This window comes from Lynx canadensis, chromosome B1 (genome assembly GCF_007474595.2).
Source record: "Lynx canadensis isolate LIC74 chromosome B1, mLynCan4.pri.v2, whole genome shotgun sequence".
Lineage (NCBI taxonomy): Eukaryota > Metazoa > Chordata > Mammalia > Carnivora > Felidae > Lynx > Lynx canadensis.
This window is the reverse complement of record NC_044306.2, coordinates 6,803,864-6,816,387: the sequence shown is the minus strand read 5'-3', so window position 1 is coordinate 6,816,387 and position 12,524 is coordinate 6,803,864.

The following is a 12,524-nucleotide window of genomic DNA, read 5'->3' as shown; positions in this document are numbered from 1 at the left end:
ACTTCTGTAGGTTTATCTTTACTGTTCAGACTCCCATCTAGTATACCACATCATATTTATTCATCATGTCTCCTTAGGATCCTCTTGGCTATGACATTTTCTTAGATTTTGGTTTTTGATGACTTTGACAGTCTTTAGAACTACCATTCAGGTTTATCTGATTTTTTTCCCCCCATGATTAGAATGTCTGTGGTTTTTGGTATTGAGAGGAAGATAACAGAGGTAAATAGCCATTTTCATTACTTCTTTATCAAGGCTCTATGCTTTCAAAATGACTTAATAGTGCTGTCAGATTTCTCCACTGTGAATTTACTTGTTTTCCTGTCCTTACTATTCATACTCTTTGGAAGGAAGTCACTGTATACAGCCCACATTTAAGGAATGGGGAGTTATGTTCCATCTCCTTGAAGAACAAAGTTATGAATCAGTTACTTTGTTTTTTTTCTCTTGGTATGAGTACTATCTATTCTTTCCCATTCATGTATACACATCAATTCATATCTATAGATTTTATACTTTGAATCAGAATTCAATTCTACTTTATTTTGTTGTCCAAAGTATTTCAACTTTGGCATTAGGAGATCTTTAATTTGGCTCTTGTTTTCCTTTCGCTTAACCTCATCTTTATTTTTTGTTTTCTTAACTAACTTCCTTTTTAGACACTCAAGGTTCTTCAGGATTGTCTGTACATTTCCTGCCCAGTCCTAATATCAGCCATTTCTCTGAGGAGCCCTGGTTCATCCTATTGGAGACCAGTATTAAACCCAGGTTCTAGAGCTAAATGTGCTTGTTGCTACGAAGTGCCATTGCTTCTTGACCCTCTCAGTGGACAGTGCAAGGAACTGTGTGTGTGCACGCGCTAACCTACGAATATACACCCAACTATAAATATTGTTTATGAAAGCCATCTGTATCTGTGCTAAGCTAAGCACTAGTTCATAGTGATGTATCCAACATGGATTATTCTAACCTCCTTTCCATGCTTATCTCTAACTTCCTACCCTAAAAGTGAGGTACCTGGCTCCTGCTATCCGCCATCCTTTTTTAATTGTTAAATTCCAGTTCATGTGTATAGTGGTTTCAGAATTGTTAACTAGTACCTCCCTGGGAAAGAACTTTATCAAGTTGAGTACACTGTTTATGTAACAATTCCTTTTGGTTTTGGTCTTACAGACTCCACTCATTCCAAGTTACTTAGGCCAGCCCCATCCTTCCACCACCTACAGTTTCTTTGTTTCATACTTTTTAGTAAATTCATTCTGTAACATTCTTATTCCATCTTGGGATTAAGCTAGTTCCCAAAGGATTATTTTCAAATTTAAACTCGTTAAGACTCCCCATTTTTGCTGTAAAATCGTAAGGGATTTGACAAATGCATAGGGGCAGGTAACCACCATTAAAGAGTCATTTAGAACGTTTCACTTATTCAATCTTCTCCTTTCACAGATCCCGGGAATCTACTCATCTGTTTAGCATTTCTATAGTTTTGCATCTTCTCCAAGGTCATACACAAAGAGATAATACAGTAATGGTCATTTTCAGACTGGCTTCTTCTACTGACAAATATGCATGTAACCTTCATCCGTGTCTTCATGTGGCTTCATACTTCATTGTTTTTTCATCACTAGATACTATTCCATTTCACGGTTGTACGTTTTGGTCATATATTCACCCACTGAAGGACGTGTCGGCTCCTTCCAGTTTGGGGCCATCATGATAAAGTTGCTATGAATATTGGTGTGCTGTTATGGTGTGGGTATAAGTTTTCAGTCCAGATGGATAAATATCTGGAAATACAATTATTATGAGACGAGACCATGTTTGCATTGTAAGAAACCTGCCAGACTGTCTTCTAAAGTATCTGTGTCACATTCCTTCCCACCACAGGTCCTCGTGGTTCCTCAGGCTGGTCAGCAGAATGTTTTGTGAACTTTTCTAAATTTTAGCATCATCTTAATGTGCAGTAGTAAGTGGTAACTCACTCAATTTGCTTTTCCCTAAAAGTGAGTGGTGTTGAGGATGTTTCTGTATATTAATTTGCTATCTAAGTTCTGTATTGGTATCTCTCCTCAGAACTCTACTCATTTTTATTTTTTAAATTTTCTTCTTTTTAGATGTTATGAGTCTTTACCATATTTTCCATACAAATCCTTTCTTCTGGTATCTGTTATGCAAAGATCTCCTTGTCTGCAGAAGCCTTTCCATTCTCTTAGCAGAATCTTCTGCAGAGTAACATTGTAATTTTGATGAAACTCACCATTATCGATGTTTCTCTTTCATGGATCATGCTTTTGGTGTTGTATACAAAAACTTACCTCTATGCCCAAGTTCAAGTAGGTATTTTCTTATTCCAGAATTTTTTAAGTTTGCATTTTGCTTTTAAGTTTATGTAAGTTCTAGCGTGTGGTGGGTTTTCTGTTCATTTCTCCATGCAGCGGAACAGTCGCTACAGCTGTTACTGAAAAGAATCCGCCCCCCCCCCCCCCCCCCCCCCCCCCCCCCGCACGGCTGTGCTCCGAAGGCCAAGCTCAGGTGACTGTATTTGAATGGGTCTATTTTCAGGCCCTCAATTCTGTTCCATTTACCTATGGGTCTGTTCTGTCGCCAATGTCGTTCTCTAATCGCGATGGCCCTTTGGGTCAATTTTTGGAATGAGCGGAAGGGGGTGAGGAATCTTTGACTTTTTCTCCCTAAGTGTGCAAGCTATTCTAACGTTGGAAACGGTTTTAAAAATCTACAACCGGGATTCTGATTCAGATGGCACTGAATCTACTGACAAGTTTGGGGAGATGTGTCATGTTAACAACACTGAATTTGCCTATCATGAACATGATTTGTGAAGACTCTCTCTGAGGGGCACCTGGGTGGCTTGGCCAGTTAAGTGACGCTTGATTTCGGCTCAGGTCATCGAGGTCACAGCACGGCGCCTGCTAGGGATTCTCAGCCTCCCTCTCCGCCCCTCCCCCGCCCGTGCTCTCTGTTTCTCTCTCAAAATAAATAGATAAAAAAAATTTTTTAAACACTCTCTTTTATATCCTTTCACGGTGTTTCCGTTTTCGGCATGCAAATTTGTATTCATTTTGTTATATTTGAGATCTAAGCATTTCACTTATTTGTGCCGTAGAGCCTGAATACACAATTGTCAGCAAATTTAAATTCCTTGACAAAATAAAAGACGTTGCACCCGCCTGAGGAAAATTTTCTCCACGACCCAAAAGAATCCGGAGGGCAAAACGACCAAAACTGCGTCATTACTGGGCACGCGGTCACCACACTGGGGGGAACCCAGAGCCTCCTTCCGTCTCTTCCAACAGGAGCTGACTTGCTCCCTTGTTACGTAGCTGATAACCTCACGTACTTAATAATCCAAAGGCAGGCCCTGCTTACACTGGAGGCCAATCAAGATGAATGTCATCATGGCTCCCTTCTTTAACAAGGGCTCTTCCGTCCAATTAAGCAAATCATTTAGATACGGCCTTTATCTCAGCACAGATTTAAGCCATTATTTACACTGAAAAGCGTGGTATCAGGTTTAAGGCACCTACTTTGTAAACTCCCCGTATCTTTCCCCTGTGCTTTTATGCGTAGGACACACGAGGGGTTAAAACGTTTACACCTTGCACCAGGCACCTCGGGCGCTCACCCCCAGCGAAGGCGGCAGGGTCCTTGTCCCGCCTGGGGGGTCCCGGGGCTGCGCACCCCCTCCCCACCGTGCACGTGTGCACCCCGGAGCCGCACCAGGGCCCCTACACCCCCCGAAACAATCCCGAATCCCTGCACCTGCCCACAGCATGCTGTGACTTCCACCCAAAGGCCCTGGATGAACGGGCACGCCCGGAAAATACGTCCTGGGAAAAGCCTCCACGCCAGGCGGTGCGGATAAACAACGAGCCTCTCTCTCGCTATTTAAGAGAAACATCCCGCAACAGCCCCCTCCCACCAGTGCGGCCGCACAGAGACGTCACTCACGGCAGATACCGTCCCTCGTAGTCCTTGGTGTCGCCTAGTCCTTAGCCCCCGGGAGGGAACACGTCCCCGGGCTAGCGTCTAGGGCAGGGGCGCGATGCGCAGATGCGCATGCGTTCCACGCGAGCCAGAGGCAGCGGGTCGGCGCGCCCCCTGCCGGCCTTCGGGGCGCAGCGCAGGAAGCTCTGCGCTCATCGGATGGACAACAGCACCCCTGGTCTGGTGATCATTGGGTATTGGTTACCTAAACGCAATCGGCTATTCCCTGTCACTTATGCAGGTGTTCACACTAGAGCCCAGATGGTGAAGAATAAACCGGCACTGCTTTCCCAGCAGAGAAGCTGCCTTATCACAGCATACACACCTGACTCGCATCAATGCTACATTGCGGCACCACAGGGGTCAGAAGCTGCCTTTTTTGTGTGTCCAGAAGCAACTTTGACGAAGTAGAATGGAGTGATTCATTGGCTTTACTTCTATTATTGTTGCACTTGTGGCATATTTATGTTATTATTATACACTATATATTACATCTGATTTTTTTCATGTCCTCCTATGCCACAAATTGAATAAACTGTTATGGACTGTATTACTGAGAATGTCTACAATTTATGATAAACCCTCTTCCTCTCCTGCTTGTCCTGATTTTTATTCCACCACCATTAGCCCCTAAATCATAAAAGATTCGAGGAAGCTCCAAAGCGTCACACACATTCTCTGCCTGTCCTCACTCAAGTTCCCCTCCCCACAACGCGCTGTCTCCTTCACTGAGTCCCTGGGCGGGGCCTGCGGCTCCCCTGTGCTCTGAGGAGTCCTAGTTCCCCCCAGGATCTCAGGTTGACAGCCTCAGCCCCTGACAGCCAAACTCTCAGCTCCCTGGAGCCCAAACGCAAGGGTTTTGGCGCCACCTGCTGGCCATCGCGTATGCAACAGGTGCGGATGCTAGTTTGGTCTTCCTAATGAAAATAATCACGGTATTAGTAAAGCCTGTTAAAAACCCAAAACAAATGGGCAACAGCCTTGAAAAGTCCATGAGCAGACAACACCACGTTAGTGAAGCATGCTGAACTTAATTTATCTAATTTTTAATTTCAATTTGGCCTGGTTGTATATTGTTTCTGCCTATGGAAATCATAAGCAAGACCTAAACCATTCCCACAAGTTCATTTGTGGTAACGAGCAACCAGTTCCCATTATTTTTAAAAATGTAGTAGCACAATGTATCGCTATCAATCATAAACAGCCAGTGTCTCCCCACTACACAGTGTGCTTTATAACAATATATCCCTGTGCCTCCTCCTAGGTTGCATGTAGCGCTCTTGGATCACAGAGTGAATATTTAGTGTGTGCGCAGCAAATTTGCTTATTGCAACTCAAGGATTCATTGATTCTAGTTCTATTATTACTTCGTTATTCATATATCTATGCATTATTTTATATGTTATATTAAAGGTATACTACCTAAGTCCTTTCTATCACTCTGTCTCCTGTTATGATGCACTTATATCGGCAATAATTGTTACAGAATCTCTGTAACTCAATCCAGATACTTTCTCCCTCTCCTCTCTGTCCTTGTATTTATTCCTCTACGCCTAGCCCATGAAACACTATTCCCCTCCAAAGCATCATGCTCATCATCCTGTCACTTTCTTCACATAACCCCCCCTCCCCAGAATGTGGTGACTCCTTCAGCGAGTCCCTGGGAGGGGCCAGCATGTCGCCTGGATTCTGTAGGGTCCTGGGTCCCCTCAGATCCCCAGGCACTCTGAAATCCACAATCTGGAGCCAAAGGGAAAGATCTTAGCGCCACCTGCTGGCTGTGGGGGGGTGCATCAGGCGTTAATGCATCCATTTCTCCCAACAGTGATAATAATGACGGTAGGAATAACATCTGTTACAACGTCAAAAGCAAACGGACACCACCGTTGAATGTTCCCAAGCAACAGCACCAGTTTAGTCAAATTAGCAAAGCTTATTTGCCATATTTTCCAATACCAACCGACCCTGGGTCTTGGCTTTTTCTGCTTCTGGAAATAGTGAAGAAATCTTAGTGTTTCTCAAGGTTCAAAGGAGGGATCCAGTAACTAATTCCATATCGCTGAAGAATGTTCTTATAACCAGTCACTAAAATGGTCATCCTTCTCCCTGAATATAAGATGGTTTATAACAATATATCCTTGTACCCATCCCATGTTTGGAGTACTCTGGGGTCAGAAAGATTTGGGGGGTGGGGGGGTGGGGTAAAGACAAATTTTCACCAGGTTCTTATTCAATGATTTATCAGTGGTACTTCTGTATGGCTTAACTTTTCACATATAGATTATTTTTACTGTATACTCTATTAAAGCTACATAACATGGGTTCTTTTTATTACTCACTCCTTTGTCATCTGCTCAGATGCATTGGTATGTGCCCTTATTTTTATAGAGTGTTTGCAGCTTATGATGAATCCTTTTGCCCCTCCTCCTTGTCTTGGTTTTCATTCCTTCACCACTGGTCCATGAGCCCATGGGAACTGCTATTTGATTCCTAAGAATCATGCTTCTTCTGTGCCTTACCTCATGCAACCTCCTCTCTCCAACGTGGTGTCTCCTTCACTGAGTCCCGGTGGGGTGGGGGGAGGGGAAGGCAGCGGCTCCCCTGTGGTCTGAGGGGTCCTAGTTCCCCCCAAGGCCTCAGGTTGACAGCCTCAGCCCCTGACAGCCAAACTCTCAGCTCCCTGGAGCCCAAACGCAAGGGTTTTGGCGTCACCTGCTGGCCATCGCGTATGCAACAGGTGCGGATGCTAGTGTGGTCTTCCTAAAACTGAAAATAATCACGGTATTAGCAAAGCCTGTTAAAAATCCAAAACAAATGGGCAACAGCCTTGAAAAGTCCATGAGCAGCCAACACCACGTTAGTGAAGCATGCTGAACTTACTTTACCTGATTTTTAATTTGGTCTGGTTATATCTTGTTTTTGCCTATGGAAATCACAAGCAAGATCTAAACTATTTCCTCAAGTTGATATGTGGTAACGAGCAACCAATTCCCATTATTTTAAAAAATGTAGTAGCACAATGTATCGCTATGAATCACAAACAGCCAGTGTCTCCCCACTACATAGTGTGCTTTATAACAACATACCCCTGTGCCTCCTCCTAGGTTGCATGCATGTAGTGCTCTTGGATCACAGAGTGAATATTTAGTGTGTGCGCAGCAAACTTGCTTATTACAACTCAAGGATTCATTGATTATAGTTATATTATTACTTCATTATGCATATATCTATGCATTATTTTATATATTATTATATTAAAGTCACATGACATAAGACCTTTTTATCACTCTCTCCTTTGTCTCCTGATAGGATGCACTGACATTGGTGATAATTTTTACAGAATGTTTGTAATTAAATCCAGATCTTCTCTCCCTCTCCTCTCTGTCCTTGTATTTTCCCCTCTCCCCCTAGCCAATGAGCCCATGAAACGCTATTCCCCTCCAAAGCACTATGCTCATCATCCTGTCACTTTCTTCACTCAACACCCCCTCCCCAGAATGTGGTGACTCCTTCAGTGAGTCCCTGGGAGGGGCCAACATGTCCCCTGGGCTCTACAGGGTCCTGGTTCCCCGCAGATCCCCAGGCACTCTGAAATCAGCAATCTGGAGCCAAAACGAAGGGTCTTGGGGCCACCTGCTGGCTTTGGTGGGTGCATCAGGTGTGAATGCATCCATTTCTCCCAACAGTGATAACAACCACGGTAGGAGTAATGTCTGTTACAGTCAAAAGCAACCGAAGACTAGTGTTGAAAGTTCCCGAGCAACAGCACCAGTTTAGTCAAATAAGCAAAGCTCATTTGCCATATTTTCCAATACCAACCGACCCTGGGTCTTGGCTTTTTCTGCTTCTGGAAATTGTAATGAAAACATAGTGTTTCTCAAGGTTCAAATGAAGGATCGAGTAACCAGTTCCACATCGCTGAACATTCTTATAACCAGTCACTGTGCAGAAGAAACAGTCATTCTTCTCCCTGAATATAAGCTGGTTTGTGACAATATATCCCTGAACCCATCCCATGTTTGGAGTACTTCAGGCTCAGAAAGTTTTTGCGTGTGTCCTGAATTTTCACCAAGTACTATTCAACAGTTTATTGGTGGTACTTCAGTATTGCTTAACTTTTCACATATATACAATTTTTACTGTATACTCTATTAAAGCTACATAACATGGGTTCTTTTTATTACTCCTTTGTCACCTGCTCAGATGCATTGTTATGTGCCCTTATTTTTATAGAGTCTTTGCAGCTTATGAAAAATCCTTTTTTCACCTCCTCCTTGTCTTGGTTTTTATTCCTACACGACTGGTTCATGAGCTCATGGGAAATGCTATTTGATTCCTAAGAATCATGCATCTTCTGAGCCTTTCCTCACACATCTATTCTTCCTCACACATCTTCTCCCCAATGTAGTGCCTCCTTCACTGAGTCCCTGAGAGAGGCCAGGGGGTCTGACAGTGGCTGTGATCAGCTTCCTGGAACCAAAACCCCGGGACAGGTACTTAGCGCCACCTGGTGTCCGTGGGAGATGTAGCCGGTCATCCTTTTCATATGATAATAATGACAGTAGTATTAAAGTCTGTTAAAATCTAAAAGAAATGGAGCCCAGCTTTGAAAATTCTCTGAGCAGGGAAAACAAATTTAGTAAAACAAGCACATCTTAAATTTGGCTATTTTCTGAGACTCACTGGTTCTGTGTCATATTTTGTGTGTCCTCTGTAAATCACAAGCAAAACTTGAACTGGTTCCCAAGGTTAACTGGCTTCCAAATAGCCAGGAAGCAATTCTTTATGATTAGAGAGTTATAATATTATTACCAATCACTTTGAAGAATAAACTTTCACTGCTTTCCCGGTATACAAGCTACTTTTTTTCTTTCTTACAAGCTACTTTATAACAATACAGTCCTGAGCCTCATCCCATATGTTGTGTGAGTCTTCCTGGGTCATACGTCATGCACTGTTTTTAGTGTGTGCACAATAAACTTTTACTAAGTACTATTCAGTTATTCATTGTTACTTCTGTTACTGATACACTTGACATATATACATATTATTTAATACACTAGTATATTAAAGGTATATAACATGGTTTTTTTTAATAACTCTAATTTGTCACCTAAGATGCATTTTATTTTTATAGAATCTATTTTATAGAATTTATTTTATTTTAATAGAATCTCTGCAATTTAATAAACATAAATCCACCACCCCTCCTCTAGCCCATGAACCTATGGGAAATGGTATTCCACTCCAAAGAATCATGCTCTTTCTGTGCTTTTTTTTTTACTCAGTCTCCCCTCCCAGAATGTGGTGACTCCTTCACTGAGTCCGTGTGAGGGGCCAGCAGCCCCCGTTTTATCGTGGGGTCGTAGCTCCTCCCAGACCCTCAGGTACCAGTGTCTGATGGCAGTTCTGATTCCTCTGCTTTTTGGACAGGAAACGACGGGGTTATAGCACCACCTAGTGGACATTGGGGGAGGCGCGCAGCGGATGTGAAGGCTTCTTTGTTCACTTGTTCATTCTTTTGTTTATTATAATAATGGTGATACTATTAAAGCCTGTTAAAGTCAAGACAAATGGAGGCAGCGTAAAAAATTCCCTAAGCTGAGAAATTCAGTTTAGTGGGATAAGCAAACCTTCATTTAGCTTAGTTTGTAAGACAGATTCGGACTGAGTCATTTTCTTTTTCATGTCTCTGGAAATCAAAAAGCAAAACTAAAACGGTTTCCCAAAGTTGATATGAGATAACCGCAAAGAAATTCCCTACCATTAAAAAAAATTTTTAATAGTATACCTAGTCACTGTGAAGAATGAGCAGTCACTGTCTTCTCATTATATAACCTGGTTTGTAACAATCTATTCCTAAGCCTCATTCCCTATTTGGTTTCTATGCTCTTGGGTCCCAAACTGTCTTTTTGGCGTCTGCACAATGAACTTTGTCAAATTACTACACTGATTCGTTGACTTTCCTTTTCCTTCTCTATTTATTGCTGAACTTTTGATAAAGTAATAAAATGTAATAGAATTATATGGAAGGTACATAATATGGCTTCTTATCACTATCTTCTGTCACCTAAGATGCATAGTTACAGGCTGTTCTTTTAATAGAATCTTTACAATTTATGATAAGTCCTTTCCCCTCTCCTTGTCCTGATCTGTATTCCCCCACTCCTAGCTCACGGGCCCATCAGAAATGCTTTTCCACTTCAAAACATCATGCTCCTTCTGTGTCTTTCCTCACGCAACCTCCCTTCACCAGAATGTGGTGCGTCCTTCAATGAGACCCTGGGCGGGGCCAACAGCTCCCCTGTGCTCTGAGGGGTCCTAGTTCCTCCCAGAGCCTCAGGTCTCTGATCAGAAACTTGGAGCCCAAACCACAGGGTCTTAGCGCCACCTGGTGGCCATGGGGGATGCATCAAGTGGGGATGCTTGCGTCCACGTTCCTCTTGGTTAAAGAAATGGGGGCGAGAGAGAAGGGAGGGCACAGCAGAGACCTAAATGAAGTGTGGAGACTAGAAGCAGAGCGGGGAGACCACAGGAACCTTCCCGCGGCCATGTGTAGGGCCTCCAGTTACTGAGAGATTACTGAAAGAACTCGGAGACGTTCCTTATTTCAGGAAACCTAAACAAAACCAACAAAACAGAAAATACTAACCTTTTACACATCAAAAACCTTTTAGAAATTACTAAAATAACTCGATAATAAATTTTTTTCAAATCACCTAAAACGGCCTTTACCAGAGTGCACTTTTATCCAACATTAACACTTACCGCTCTCAAGGAGAGGAGGAGGCAGCCAGAAAAAGCCCTTGGCCCACCAAGGGGAGGAAAATTGGGGCTGAGTCTTCTTCATTGCTGGGCCATTTGTTAAAATAGATGTGAATTTGGAGACACCGTGGCCAGTTCTGTGGGTCTTCCTGTGCCTTGACAATCTTTGCTGTCATCACGGTGCACACCTGGCTAGATCTGGTTTATATCCAGACACCATAACCTTCTCTCCAATGTCACGTCACTATTGAATTCCTTAAAGCATTTTGAAAGCCTGCTTTCCACTTTTTCAGAAATTGTTATTGGAACTGAAACACTTGATATATTTTCACAAACTGAATCCACTGCACTGGCAGCCAGACTAAGCGGGAGTCATGACCAGTACCTGCCACTCAACCCCCGCGCACGTGGTCAGTCTTCATCATCCCAAAGGTAGCCTTTCCCACCACTTCTGACGGCATGGATTCATTTTTGTCCTTCAAAGCTTGAATTTACAGATCATGTGTCCTTTTGGGTCTGGCTAAGTCTGTTAAATTTGTTCTAATCATTGGCCGATTTGTAGGTCACTAATTCACATTGCTGATTATTCTGTTTCATGACTATTCAATATTCACTTACCTATTCTGTGTTAACGGGCATGATGCGAATATTGTAGGGGTTAACTAATGAAGGTGCTGCTGTGAACATTCTTGTCCGTGACTTTTGGAGACCATATATGGAAGACTTTTTGTTGCAGCTGAACCACGAATAGATACGTTAAATCGTAGGACGCGCTTATGTGGACTTTAAACTTCCAAACCACTTGCCCAGATTGTCCCAAGGCACACATCCTGGGTCATTCGAGAGCTCCAACACTTAAGCCAAACAAAATTGACCGAATTTTCTGTTTTCTGTCGCTCGATTTAGCAGAATACACACCCTTCCCAGCTGTCTGGAGACGGACATAAACCATGACGTTGGAGCTGGGCTGTGAGTCGGGGCTGCAGTAGCGGGGTTTCTGACCTTGACCGTGGAAAGGGGAGCTCACACTTTCTCAGATTGCCCCACATCTTTGTCACAAACAATAGGCATCCTGTGTCCATTTGTCCTTCAACTTGTAGGTCAGTCTTTTCTTTTTTTCTTTAAAGAATTGGGGTAAAATACGTATAAACATTTACCATTTTAACGATTTTTGAGTACATAATTCAGTGGCATTAAGTACATTCACATTGTTGGACAACCATCACCACTATCCAAAATTCAGAATGTTTTCAGCATCCCAAACTCCCCAATAACTCCTTCCCCAGCCCCCAGTTACTTCTACTTTCTGTCTCTTTGGATTTGATCACTACATGTACCTCATGTAAGTGGAATCCCACGGTATTTGTCCTTCTGGGTTGGCTGAAATCACTTGGCACAGTGATTTCAAGGTCTATCCCTGTTGTAATTTAATCTATGTCAGAATTGCATTTTTTTCAGGCTGCATCTCTATACCACGTTTTGTCTATCCATTCGTCTGTTGACGGACATTTGGGGTTGTTTCTACCTTTTGACTGCAAATGATGCTGAGTATCTCACCCCCCCCCCCCCCCCGCTTTCAATGATTTGGGCTATACCTAGGAGAGGGTTTGCTGGCTTGTATGGTTAATTCTGTGTTTAACCTTTTGAGGACCTGCTGAGCTGTTTTCCACTGTGGAAATTTTATACCATTTACACCCCTGTGGGCAATGCACAGGGATTGTGGCTTCTTCATATCCTTGACATTATTACTTTGT